Raw genomic sequence first — 14,789 nt, 5'->3', positions numbered from 1 at the left:
AAAGGAGTTGCTAATGATCAGGCTGGGAGGGTGAATACTTGTTAATGGGGACTGTTAGTGGCTAACAATAGTGGGTATGTAATGCAGGCTATGTGGTAACAAGGCCTGGTTACCCTATAGGTAATGGGGACCCTACAGCCCTCCGGACTCCATATTGCGTTCAGTAATTTTAGGGCCTAAACTCTCCCATGTCCCAGCCCCCTACCCCACACACCAGGCCTTGTTACCACATAGTCTGCCATTTGCTATGTCTCACCCCTGCCATTAATCCACAACCATTGAAGCCATTTTGCTTACAATGTGACAGTCTGTTTGAAAATTCTGATTGTTTTTCATGACACACTTAATGTTCTTGTGGAATCACATAATTTCTTTTTTGCAGCACAGTTGAATTATAATCTGTTCTTTGATGGATAACCTATACAAATGGGGAAAGAAAGTTGCTCTGTAATGTTGCAATTTTAGTAAAGCAAAATGGTGGTGTGTGTAAGCATTTTCTGTTATCATAAGACCTGTGCTATCTCATTATCAGTATATAATTGCAATTTTTAGGTAATTAAGATTCTTAAGATTTTACTCTTTGCCATTTGGTGCAGCAGTGCCCTCAGCTCAAACATGAGCCCAGGCAAGCAACTAAAGATGTTTTTGCCTTTTTATACACCAAAAGAAATGCAATACCAACTATGTAAGGAAATTGTCAAATTATTGAATACTTGCAGCACTGCATTTCCCTGTGCAATGGCAGTGAACAAATTCAGTTCCACAGTGTGACTACTTAAATTAAGAAAAGCACAAAGCTGATAGATTTTTGTTCTTGAGAGTTTGCATTTGTGACAAAGGAGTGCATTTTTAGATAGGGTGAGATACTATTGCTCTCATATCTGTGAGCAGTCGCAGTATTTTGAGGTATGGACAAAATGTCTCGGCTTAACTTATTATTTCTTTTTGTCTATTGGAACCAACTTGCTGAAAGCTACACTGAATTAGGGCTCTGACATCCCGTTTTTCCTGATTAATATACAAATATTTAGACAACACATTTTATAAAAGAAAACTATTTTTAAACTCCTCTAATATTTCCATTTTGATGAGGCTGCAGACATGGAGGCCACGGTGCCTCTATTGTGCAAGAGATCAGAGAACAATAAGTTCAAGGTAAGGTTCACCGACATCCTTTTAAAATGTCCTTGTTCTGTATTGAAAGTCAAAATCTTGCTGTGCGTTGGGATTAAGAATACTGAAAAAATTGTGGAGTTTGGAGCCGTTTGGCAGTCATACTGTCTGATATAAAAGGAAGTTCTATTGAAAACTTCTCATCAACTGGCTGGACTCTTCCTATTGTGTTGCAGTCCATTGCCAAGATTTACACATGCAATTGTTCTAAGATGTGTGTAGCAGTGAATCTGATGACAGACTTGGGAGCCGAGATCTAATAGCATTTGAGGCGTAGCAAGCACCCATCCTGTCCTTTTACTTTGTTTACAGTTTTTAATTTTGTTATTTCAGCAGTAGAACTGGACTTTTGACTTGCTTTAAAATTCTTCTGGGTAGTTCAAAACACCTGTGATTTTAGCTTTGGTGATTATTTTCTCCCTTTGTATTCAGGATCCTTTCAATCTGTCTTTGTTGCAATATAGTTAAGGAGGTCTATCCATTTTTGACTCTGCATATAGTTGTTACTTCATTACCAGAGGAGACCTATGACAGCCGCCTTGTGAGCATGTCCTTTTTAACAACAGCTTCATACAAATAGAATTCACTGTGTGATGAGCAGTGGTGATAAATGCACCATTGAGCCAAAAGCACCAATTTTCCTTTTCAGCAGTGTTATCCAACACAGCATGTGGTGTTGGATAATACCAAAGCAGCAGGAATGTGACGTGATTTGGTTGATGTTGTAATTCCCATTGTGATTCGTCCTCAGTTTTTGTTATATCCTTATAATGGAGCCTTTTCCACATCTTCTAAAGGAGCGACTCTGGGTGATGATTTGCCCAGAAGACAATTTAAAAGTAATGGAGGCTAGTGAACAGCTCATTAGTTTATTTACCCATTTTGCAGGCAAGAAAGGGAGCTAAGGAGTACTGCTTAAAATGGAGATGTGAGCCTCTTTAATACAAGTGCTACTTATTAATAAATGTGATACTTTTGACTTCTGATTATTTCTCCTCCTTTCTGAATTTGTAATTCTGTTTGTACTACTGCTGATGTGAAATTCTATGAACTTGCCAGGCATTTAAAAACTGCCTAAAAACTGCCAAATAACTGCCATTTCACAGATCTAGTAATTAAATCTATGAACCGTATAGAAAGAACGAGAAATAAACATGCACCTTCTGTTATACTGTACAACTTGGAAAAGGTACTTTTTGTTTTCCTCCAGGGTCAATAGTGGGAATGGCAGAAAAGAGATTGAGAATTATAACAGTGTAGTAATGCAACTACGAACTACTCCCAAATATGTTATTTTAGTCTGCCTATTTCAAATTTATAGGAGCCACTAAAGTTCTGTTTTTCTCCTTTGTGTCCTAATGTAATTTTCAACTGATATGAAAAACTGGAGGAATGCAACTATTGACCAAACAATTATAAGTATATCCATCACAGAATTTAATCTTTGTGGTTAAGTTTGTTCAGTTTGAAATCTATATTGATTTAATATTCTCTTTAAAGTCTAATCATTGACTCCATTGTTTGTCAATCTTAATACATAATTTATCCCCATTTCTGTTTCACACATTGAACTTGAGATTGTCAAAGGTCAGTGTTTCCTTGATTGAAAGCCTAGACTCTGATTATAAACGCAACACTGACACTGCGCAAAAAGTCTGTAAACAGAATGGTGCAGATTATAAACCTTACTGATATTGATGCATTAGCATAAATATGCTATGTGTTGGAATCTCTTCCATTTCTGGCTATCTGAGTTTTTTTTTAATCAACCAGATACCTGAAACAGGCATGAAACACAGTATGTAATTTTAAGTTTTCAAACAAAATTAGTGTAGAAAGTCTGAATCTTTTGTTTTTGATATCGAGTTCATCCCAATTACCCAATCTCGAAGTTTAGGCAACAGTTGTTTAGTGAGAATGCAGTCCTAAGTATGTTCAGGAATACTGCTGGTTTTCTTACTTGCATAAATTATTGCTTTACTTTACAACTTCTTTCCAAAGCACCACTCTTGAAAGTGTTGATTTGTGCAACTGGAGTACAATTCCCCAATCAGGAATTGTTTTATGGCAGAGATAGTAGGAACTGCAGATGCTGGAGAATCTGAGATAACAAGATGTAGAGCTGGATGAACACAGCAGGCCAAGCAGCATCAGAGGAGCAGGAAGGCTGAAGTTTCGGGCCTAGACCCTTCTTCATTTTCTGTGAAATGGTGGCCAAATTCAGCACTGTTGCTGCGAGCTAACCTGCAGCAGACCAGAGAACGGTTTCCCAAAATGTGAACTCCCCAGCAACAATGACTGCCACAGAGGTCTAAGCGAGTCATAATTGTGATTTCATTTATATATGACCCCTCCCCTTCACTTTAGCAAGTCTTTCTGTATCCACAAGTCTCACTTAGGGTTCTCAACACTTTGCAAGCCTAAGTGGGATTCACTGTGGGCAGAGAAAACTTTTTGGGAAGCACTAGGTTAGAGATTGAACCTAGAAGCTTTCTGATCTTATAGCTCAGACAGAGTCATTAAGTCTGTACCTTTGAAATAACGTAGAATTGTGAGTTTCTCTGAGATGTTTGCCCTTTTAGTTTCTGGGGAAAAAGTTTAAAATGCTGACAGGGTTAAGCTTGACTTCTGTTTCAGAGCTGATGTCTACGGGTGCAGTGCATGTTCTGCTTATCAACAGAATGAGAAGTTTATTGTAAGGAGGCAGGCTATTGATTATTTCAGATACTTTTTTGTTTGGAGGTTTGCTGAATATTATAGTTTTAGGTTCTATGGAATGTGAGTATTTTTTCTTTCCAATCACTTAGTTTCCATAATTTACCTGCTCCATTCAATTTTATGACTTTCAATGAACCTATACAATAGACAGTGACTCTGAAGAACTGAATGGGCCATTTTTCATTCTTGTCTGTTTTTTCGTCAAGATCAGTTTTCAGGACAGAAGTTCATATAATCCTGAAGTTTATGGAAATGACTATTTTAATTTACCAGTTAATCCAAGGAGTAAAGCTCATCTTCACATCTAATGACTTATGAGCTGGACAGTAGTTTGCATCACTGAAACCAATATTTTGGTACAATTCAGGATATTTTAGAACAGTTTCATGTGCATTAGAATTTATGAATTACTTCTATATTGTAAATAAAGTTGGGGGAGATCAAAATATCGGTAGAAAAATCTTCATGAATTTCAAATATGAAATTCCAGGAAGAAACCAATGTGGAAACTTCGTTAATGAAAGCATAGTACCCTGCAAGTCTGACAGCATCTATGGTGAGAGAATCGGAGTTAAAATTTCGAGTACAGTATGACCCTTCTTCAGATCCTTCCTCGGTTTCAGTAAACTCTACAAGTGGAAGCCGTTAATCAGTATGGTCCTTACATTGCCAGTTACAGGTTTGCATTTCTCTTGTAGAAATAATCCTCTAGATATAAATTTTGAGACGGATAGGTGATAGATATCTTGTTGTGAAGTACCTAATTGGGACGGGACTCAGTGTTGCTCCTGAGTTCTGTTTATATGGTGTCACACCAGCTCTGTATACAATGTGGATGAATTTCAACTGATGCAAATCTATCATGGTGGTTTACAGTTATCACTATTTAAAATTATGTTATTGAAGAATCTAATAGAGAGCTTTAATGAACATGAATCAGGAATAAAATGACAGAGTGGGGAGAGTTGCTGATAGCGAGTATTGGAATAAAGTACTAACTTCTGTGGAGGTCAACTGCAAGTCTTTGACCAAGTGCTTTACATTCTACATTGTCAAGTAACTTAGCTTTCTAATTAATTCTGTCTGTAAATTTTCAGTGCTGGCAATTGCTCCTATGGCGCTGAGAGAGTACAAGGTGCCCAGAGTTGGTGGGGATCGAGCACAGAGGGCTGTCTACCTGGTACACAGAGCATCAGAGTATAGATAACAGCCAGCAACACGGTAAGTGAGATGGAAGTGTAAATCATTCACTGAACAGAATGGGAGAAAAGGTTAAAACTTTTAGAAAGCTTATAGCCATCTTTGTGTATTGCTGAACTAAAACTAACTATTTAAGGATCAACATCAGAAATTAGAAATAATTTCTGCACACAAAGAAATTCTGAGAAATTCAATTTTTGCACAGAGAAAAATCCCCTGTTAAGCACAACAGGTATTTATGATATAGCTTTCCTTAACATGCAGATTGACGTAAGACTTTAAAACTACTTTTGCACAAGTCAAGAATAATGACTGCTTACGGTGAAGATAAGGGACCGTCAAGCAGATAGGGAAACTCTGAACCATAAAAATACAACTTGAATGGTTTATGAATTCAGCTGAGTCCTGTTCCTATACTCTGTGTTTTGTGTGCTATTTTGTCTAAACACCGAACACTTGATCTACAAACATTAAAAGTCTGACTTGAGTCATTGCAAGTGATATAGGCTGAGGGAGCATGAGAAAAGATAGTAAGTTATGGAACAAAACATACAGGTAGAGTTGATTTGTAGGATCAGTCAGCACCCTGCAAAGAACTAATCTCCATCTTCAGCTGTATCAACAAATCAAACTTCATATTGGATCTTCATTTTCAAAGTAGTTTCTGCTAGCTAGAATACTTGACAGACTGCTTAATAAAGCAAATGAGCTATATTTAGATGCAAGTGCAAGTAACTATGTTGTCAGTTCAGATATTACACATATCTGAAAAAGTTATGCTGAGATTTGTTGCTAGTTTTTTTTAATTGGTGGTGCATCTTTAAAGCTAAACTGATTTAATGTCCCTGAATGGTATGGATTTATGTAGCCCATTCAATTAAAATATTGGATTTGGATGGCCTGGTATGCGACTTCCCTGCAATGTAAAGAAAAAGGTTGGTCTGTTACTCCCTTAGTTTTTGAGGACTAAGCCAAAGTGAAGTCAACAGCCAAACCTGAGACAGTTACCCTTCTTGTAAAAGAAACACTGTTGGAAATCAGAACCAATAAAACGTCGCTGGCCTGAAATATTAAATTCATTTTTTAACACAATGCTACCTAGCTGCTGAGTATTTCCGGTATTTTTTTGTTTCTATTTCAAATTGCCAGCATTTGTGTTATTTTGCTTTAGTAACAGATTCCCCCTCTGGTTTGGGTTGCACAAATTACCTGGTAGTACTGAACAAGGCTGAAATTGGTGAGGGGGCAAATTGAAAGACTTCACAGAAGAATGTGCTATGATCTGTTTTGAGTTCTTTTAGACATGTACGTTAAACTGTGTTTCATTTAGGATTTTGAGATTTCAATTTTTTTTGCCGTTTCTGTCCATCCCGTTACTTGTATCATTGTATTTTCTTAATGAGATCAATTAGAAATGTAAACATGTTCACTTTATTAATTGTTGTTTCTGTGTCATTTCAATTATATTGCACAGCATCAACCCTCACCACAATAAATTTCAAATTTACGTAAAATTTGACTTTGCCATATTCGGTCAGGTGTAATAGAATGTAGAACTGAAGACAGTGCAAATAACCTTGCTATTGTGTTATTTTATATTTGAACTGACAATTTAACCATAGTGGTCTTTAAAATTCGATGCATTTCTAATTTGTTGAAGAAGTATTGTCAAGTTGGAAAATCACAATGTATATTTACCACTTAGATATAGGCTTGTATTGTTAATGTTACCTTTATAAATAAATTATAGACCTGGTTGTGTGTCTAGACGTGTGCATATAATATTTACATATAAAAATATAGTAGGTCAACATCCCTATTACAAGACACTCTTTAAATTAGTACTGTACCTTTTGCACATTGATCTGGTTGGTTGTCGCTTTATTTCCATGTATTTTTAAACTAAATGTTAAGCTTGATCATCAGTGAATATCAGATTATTCATTTCAATATTTAATATTCTTTACATCTTAATCATTTCACTCTCAATGGGTAGTCTACATGTGACAATAAAATCTAATTCTAAAGATCATGTTGTGTTAACCCATTGATACTTACTTATGAAGTGGTCATTTCAGAGGTCGGTAAGAATCATTACACTAATTATTTCACTTGACAACAATGAAAATTCTCAAGGTATAAATTTCTCCAGCACTGGAAACCCATCCAATGCCTTTATATCCCTTTGACTCTGCAACCTTGCTTCCTCAGCCCTATGATTTGAAGCTGTGCCTTTTGTCAACTATGCTCCATGCTCTGAAATTTGCGAGATAAATCTTTCTAACTCAATATACTTTTTTTTTTAAAGACCTTGTCTAAAATCCACATCTTTGTTCAAACGTTTGATCGTCATTTGTATGTTCTCCTTTAACTCAGCCTTCATTTCTTTCCTTCTAACTGTCTGATTGAAGTACCTTTTGGAATTTTCTTCTTTGTTAAAAGTGCCATATGGATAGAAATTATTGTTGTAATATTGCAGTCGATCATACTGACCAAAGAAGAGCACCTGCAGTAGAATGTATGGACTCTGTAGGAGTCAACACTGTGATGTGCACAGGACAGATTCTTTTTCTAGTAATTCCATAAATGCTCAATCTTTTATTAGGTTAAAAAATTCATCTTGGCACAGACTGACTGACGAGGATACAGAGTCAGTCAAGATTACACATTTGCTTGAATTCAAGCTGTCAAACATCCAATTCCTACAGACATGTCCTGCACTAAATTTATGTGAGGTAATGTCATCTGTTTATTCAGAACCAGTGTTAAGAGAAATCGATCTCCTTCCATGTGAATGAAATATATTTTTGACTAGTCAATGTTACTTTGTGCACTTTTGTGCAGCTGATGATCTCTGTTTGTAATATAAGGATCTGCCATCTGCTAGTTTTAGTGCAACCTGTAATGTATGATTTGTATACTTCAAATGCAACTGTCGATAGAATTCTAAAATACGCAGGTGGAGTGAAACAAGTATTTTGCTCTTAGCAAGGTGAGGTTTAGCTCCATCTAGAATACAATTTGGAGTTTTGGTTATCATTTTGCAGGAAGAAAAGGAAACAAAGCATTTGAAGGGAAAAGTAAACAATAAACCATCTGTTTGACACTTGGCAATAGGACATTTAAGCTATAAGAAGAAACTGCAGGCACTAATTTTGGTTAAAGTAGAAGATAAGACTGAAAATTGATATGATTAACATGAGCTCAAATAAACTACTACCTTGGATTCACGAGTCAACAGTGACAACAAGGAGCGGAGAGGAAGATGTATAGAAAAATCAGACATAACTTCACGCAGTGGTTTTTGGAATTGAGCCGTGGGAAAATTATTTGGATGTTTATAGTAAAGCCTGAGACCAATCATATGGACCAAATGGTCTTTTCTGATCCTCTGTCATCCATTCTTCCTAAATAATAGCTTTCAAAAGCATATAGAAGGTGACAGATTTTTCTAATACAGTATTTACACTTGTGAAACAAAGCAGCCCAAAAAAACTTGCAACTGGCATTTATATCATGCTTTATTATTACAGAGATTACATGAAGTAGTAAAACGCACCAAATTTGAAACTCCGATCACCTGATATGGCTTAGGAAAGGTGGTTACAAGAGCAGATCACAGGCTGGGAATCATCTAGTGGGTAACTCACCTTCTGCCTTGATACAGCCTGTCTGCCATCTGCAAGACCCAATGCAAGCATATAATGAAATACTCTCAACTTGCCTGGCTGCATTCAGCTCCAACAATACAAGAAGCTTGACGCTTGACACTATCCAGGACAAAGCTGTCCACTTGTTTGGCACACCCCTGTTCACCACCTTCAATACTCACTCCCTCCTCCACTGGTACATCGGGATGGGCATTATGTACCATTTACAAGCTGCACTGGAGCATTTTACCTTGGCTCCTTTGAAAGCACCTTCCCAATCCCCAAATTCACACTTAAAAAGACAACGGCAGTAGATACATGGAAATACCACCCACTTCAACTTGGACTCAGCATGGCTTTGTGCGAGGAAAGTCATGTCTCACAAACTTGATTCAATTTTTTTGAGGAAGTCACCAAAAAGATTGATGATGGCAGAGCAGTAGACATTTTTACTTGGACTTCAGTAGAGCCTTTGGCAGGGTTCTGCATGGTAGACTAATTTGTAAATTTAGGTCATATGGGATTCAGAAGGAGTTTGCCAATTGGATACATAATTGGCTTAACAGCAGGAGACAGAGTGTGGAGGAGGGTTGTTTTTCAGACTGAAGACCTGTGACCAACAGCGTTCCACAGGGATCAGTTCGGAGTCCTCTTTTGTTTGTCATTTATATAAATGACTTGGATGAGAATATAGAAGGCATGGTTAGTAAGTTGGTAGATGACGCCAAAATTGGTAGCAGAGCAGACGGTGAAGAAGGTTTTCTAAGATTACAAAGGGATCGCGATCAAACTGTTCAATGGGCTGAAAAATGGTAGATGGAATTCAATCTGGATAAATGCAGGATATTTCATTTTGGTACAACAACCAGGGTAGGGCTTATACAATTAATGGTAGGGCCTTGGGTAATGTTGTAGAACAGATGGACCTAACGGTTCGTCTACATAATACTTTAAAGTTTGTGTCACCTGTAGACAGGGTAGTTAAAAAGGCATTTAGCACGCTTGCCTTCATTGCTTAGTCCTTTGAGTATAGGAGTTGTGAAGTCATATTGAGGTTGTACAGGACATTGGTGAGGCCTGTTCTGGAGTGCTGTGTCCAATTCTGGTCGCCCAGTTATAGGAAGGATATTATTAAGCTGGAGAGGGTTCAGAAGAGATTTACCAGAATGTTGCTGGGTATGGAAGGTTTGAGTTATAAAGAAAAGCTGGATAGGCTGGGACTTTTTTCACTGGAGCATAGGAGGTTGAGAGGTGAATTTATAGAAGTTTATAAAATAACGAGGGGTATAGATAGGGTTAATGGTAGGTTTCTTTTCCCTAGGATGGGGGATTTCAAAACTAGGGAACACATTTTTAAGGTGAGAGGAGAGAGATTTTTAAAAAGACTTGAGGGACAAATTTTTTACACATGGGGTGGTTGGTGTGTGAAATGAACTTCCTGAAGAAGTGCTGGATATGGGTACAATTACAACATTTATAAGATATTCGGATAAGCACGTGAATAGGAAGGGTTTGAAGGGATATGGGCCAGGAGAAGGCAGGTAGGACTAGTTTAGCTTGGGATTATGTTTGGTGTGGACTGGTTGGATTGAAGGGTCTGTTTCTGTGCTGTATGACTGTATGACCATCCTGTCCTTGAAAACTATACTATGGCTCCTTCAGAGTCACTGAGTCAAAATCCTGGAACTCTCTTCCTAACAGCACTGTGGATGTAACTACACCCCAATGATGAAATCAATATCCTCCTTTAAGAGATAGTAGGAACTGCAGATGTTGGAGAATCTGAGATAACAAGGTGTAGAGCTGGATGAACACAACAGGCCAAGCAGCACCAGAGGAGCAGGAAAGCTGATGTTTCGGGCCTAGACCCTTCTTCAGAAAGACCCTTCAAGGGTCTAGGCCCAAAACGTCAGCTTTCCTGCTCCTCTGATGCTGCTTGGCCTGCTGTCTTCAACCAGCTCTACACCTTGTTATCTCAGATCCTCCTTTTAAGACCTTCTTTAAAATGTACATTTTTCATCAATCATTTGATCTTTGTATCTATATTAACCTTTGACTCAGCTTTTGTTTCTTTCCCTGATCGCTGTCTAAAATACTATTGGAACTTTCTACTTTGTTAAAGGTGCTGAACAGATACAACTTGTTGTGAGTGTGGTTTTGCAGTTGATTATATTGACCAAACATGAAAGCCTACAGAACAGTGTAGGAGCTCTGCTTGAGGAAACACACTGATGTGCTTGAGACATTTTCTTTTTCTGACAATACCATAAATGTTTAATTGAAAACAGTTCTTCAAGAAGACAGCTCACCACAACGTTCTCGAGGGTAATTGGGGATCAGCATTCCAGCAGCACCCACACCCCATGATCAAATATTTTAAAAATCCTCAGTCATATTTTGTAATCTTTAGAAATCTTGCATCAGGTGATCGTCTGATTCAGTGAATCGTTCACAAGTCAGCTGATGTGATACATCTAGTTTCCTTTGTGCTTGCCAGATCTGTAATGCTTATGAGATTGTGCAAAGCTGACCCTACTCAACCATTTGTTTTACAATTGTGGTTTTAAGATTACTACACTTGCAGATCATTTAACAAGAAAATCCAAAAGGCATGAAAACCGTTCAACCTATCATCCTACTCCATTCAGTGCTCTTGTATGGTCTTTTATTTCATGACACCTATTGTTCCATTACTTTAGGAACATGAAGTTTCTTCGATCTTCCCTGAAAGGAGAAATCGAGCAATGGTATTACACTAAGAATATAATCTTAAGTAGTTTCTAGACAAATCTTTAAAACTAACTTATCAACAGAATGTTAACTCATCTAAGACAGTCTCCATATTATTTTTATTTATATTTCCAAGTCCTCAAAGCTGGAGTAGTGTTGGGGCAGTACAGTTTTGGGTGCTATACTTCAGGAATGATATCAGTGCATTGGATAGAGTGCAGAAAGTGTTACAAGGATAATTTCAGAGGTGAGTAATTTCATTTATAAAGATAGACTGGAGGTTAGGACTCTGTTCATTAGAGAGAATAAAGTTGAGAGGGATTTGATGGATGATTTAAAATTTATGAAGGATGTAAACAGGGTATTTGGAGGAAACTGTTCCCTTTCAGGAATACAATTAGTTTATAGTGGTACAGTAATAGGTTAAGTAAGTTGGCAGAAAAGTTGGTAAATGGAGTATAATGTGGGAAAATGCGAAGCCTTTAATTTTGAAGGGACAACAAAAGAACAGAGTATCATTTAGTTGGAGAAGAACTGCAAAAAGCTGCAAGACAGAAGGGTAGTTAGTGAGGTTAGATCACATGGGATGCAGGTGGAGTTAGCCAATTGGTACAAAATGGTTTGAAGTTAGGAGACAGAGGTTGGTGGTAGAGCGTTGCTTTTCGGACTGGAGGCCTGTGACCAGCAGTATGCTGCAAGGATTGGTGCTAGGTTCACTGCTATTTGTCATTTATATAAATGATTTTAGATGTGAATATAGGAAGTATGGTTAGTAAGTTTGCAGATGACACCAAAATAGGTGGCGTAGCGGACAATGAAGATTTTCTTAGAGTGCAATGAGATTTTGATAAGATGGGACAATGGGCTGAGGAGTGGCGGATGGAGTTCAATTTAGATAAATGTGAGGTGTTGCATTTTGGTAAGGCAAATCAGAACAGGACTTAGAGTTAATAGCAGGGTCCTAGGGAGTGTTGCTGGACAAAGAGACCAAGGAGTGCTGGTGCATAGGTTCCTAAAAGTGGCATCGCAGCTAGACAGGGTGGTGAAGAAGGCGTTTGGCATGTTTGCCTTTATTGGTCAGAACACTGAGTATAGAAGTTGGGAAGTCATGTTGCAGCTGTACAGGGCATTGGTGACGACACTCTTTTGGAATACTGTGTTCAATTCTGGTCACCCATAGGAAGGATGTTGTTAACTTAAAAGGGTGCAGCAAAGGTTTAGAAGGATATTGTCAGGACTGGAGGGTTTGAATTATAGGGAGAGGCTGAATAGGCTGGGGCCATTTTCCTGGACTGTTGGAGGTTCAGGGGTGACCTTACAGAGGTTTATGAAATCATGAGGGACATGGAGAGGGTGAATAGCCAAGGTCTTTTTCCTAGAGTGGGGGAGTCCAAAACTAGAGGACATAGCAGTAAGGTGAGAATGGAAAGATTTAAAAAGGACCTGAGGGGGTAACTTTTTTCACACAGAAGGTGGTGCGTACAGGGAACGAGCTAGCAAAGGAAATGTTGGAGGTGGGTACAGTTACAACATTTAGAAGGCATCTGGATGGGTATATGAATAGGATGGGTCTGGAGAGAAATGGACCAACTGCTGGCAAATGTGACTAGGTCAGAGTAGGATGTCTGAGTTAGGTGTACTTGTGCATGAAACATAGAAGCTAACACACAGGTGCAGCAAATCAGGAAGGTTAATGGAACGTTGGCCCTTATTTCAAGAAGGTTGGAATGTAAGAATAAGTAAGTCTTACTGCAATTGTACAAGGTGCTGGTGAGATGAGACAACACCTGAAGTACTGAGAGTAGTTTTGGACCTCTTAACTTAAGAAAATATATTATCTAATTGGAGGCAGTTCAGAGAACATTCACTTGGGTGATTCCTGGTATGGAAAAATTGCCTTATGATCAAAGATTAAGCAGGTTCCAACTCAACTCGTTGGAATACAGAAGAATGAGAGGTGATCTCACTGCAACATGTAGGGTTCTGTTGAATGGCAGAGCAGGCTTGAGGGGCCTAACGGCCTACTCCTGTTCCCATTTCTTATCACCTTATGGTAAAAGGATAGAGAATGAGGGGACACACATTTAAAGTAATTTACAAAAGACGTAAGTGTGATGTGAGAAAAAAATATTTTCACAGTGAATGGTTTGGGCCTGGAATGCCTTACCTGAAAGTGTGGTGGAGTGAGACATTCAGAAATGCATTGCATGATTATTTGCATGGAAACAATATGCAGGGTTATGGGGAATGCACAAGAATGGCACTGGTCATATTGCTCATTTGGTGAGCTGACACAGACATGATGGGCCAAATGACCTCTTTCTACTCCATAACAATTCTGTGAAGTCTGGTCTTGTGACTTGTTTATAGTCATATAATACAGAAGTCTAATTGGAAACTGTTTTCTCTTGAGTTAAGATAGCATGTTTGAATGTGATGGGCCCAATATTATTTGAGCAATGAAGCGTTTATTTCCTTGAAATTTGCTAGTTATGCTTTCAGCACCATTGAAAAAAATCATCCTTCCATCTATTAATCTTGCTTCCTAACAAAATGTTTGTTTAGGATTCAACTTTCATAGAAATATTGAGGGCAGTTTCCTTAAGTCTGTATAGGTGCGGTGGCATGCCCATTGGAGTTGGAACATATTGAAAGTCTGGAGGATAGAAAATGTTTTCGTCATTGTCTGTAGAATCAACACTGATGTATACTTTTAATTCACATAACAGTTTTTCTGAAGCATTTTTCATTCAAATCCAGTGAGTCTTCATTTTAAGGACTTTATAGTATTTGAATAACAATTTGTATCAAATTGTCCCACATCATTCTGCCAAACACTCAACTCTACCCTCTTGCCAACCCCTCCAAGGCAATCCCTGTCACATGACATTCCACCCCATTTTTCCATGGTTATCTCCATCCCACTCTTGTTATCACTATCACTTCCATCCCAAGCCTCGTGGAAACAATCTCTGATTAGCATAACTTGTTGGGCTCACCACTAAGTACTTCATTTGTCTACTTCTGTTCCATCTATAAGCAAGAACACTCCAAGTGATATTGTGTATTTCTCTGATACAAAATAACACATTTGTACCTGCTTAATAGAACACACCCAGTTATTCTGTATTACCTTAAGTTCAGTTTGACATTAATCCATCTTTGCAGTCTTGGTGAATACTAAGCTTCTGACTAAAAGACTGGCATTGAGTGCTTCGGCCCATGCTGAACCTCCTTTCAGCAGCCACTCATAGCACTCTAATTTCAGTTGGCAATCCACATATTAATTCAGTCATACATGAGACCTGATTACAAGGC

General features: G+C 38.1%; 1 protein-coding gene across 4 annotated transcripts in view; it reads left to right on the top strand.

Moving 5' to 3' along the window:
• The window catches only part of lrrc8aa (leucine rich repeat containing 8 VRAC subunit Aa), a 62,458-nt gene that overhangs the window by 13,954 nt on the left and 33,715 nt on the right, over positions 1 to 14,789 (top strand). For 3 of the 4 annotated variants that reach the window (XM_048613438.1, XM_048613437.1, XM_048613436.1), the window contains exon 2: positions 4,989 to 5,112. The gene's annotated coding sequence lies outside the window, so the exon portion shown is untranslated. Of the gene's footprint in view, positions 1 to 4,988; positions 5,113 to 7,735; positions 7,827 to 14,789 lie in introns of those variants that run through there. The other variant, XM_048613439.1, reaches the window with a different exon arrangement.

This window comes from Rhincodon typus, chromosome 28, assembly GCF_021869965.1.
Source record: "Rhincodon typus isolate 14 chromosome 28, sRhiTyp1.1, whole genome shotgun sequence".
NCBI lineage: Eukaryota > Metazoa > Chordata > Chondrichthyes > Orectolobiformes > Rhincodontidae > Rhincodon > Rhincodon typus.
The sequence above is the reverse complement of the archived record's forward strand: the minus strand, read 5'-3'. Positions and strand labels throughout refer to the sequence as shown.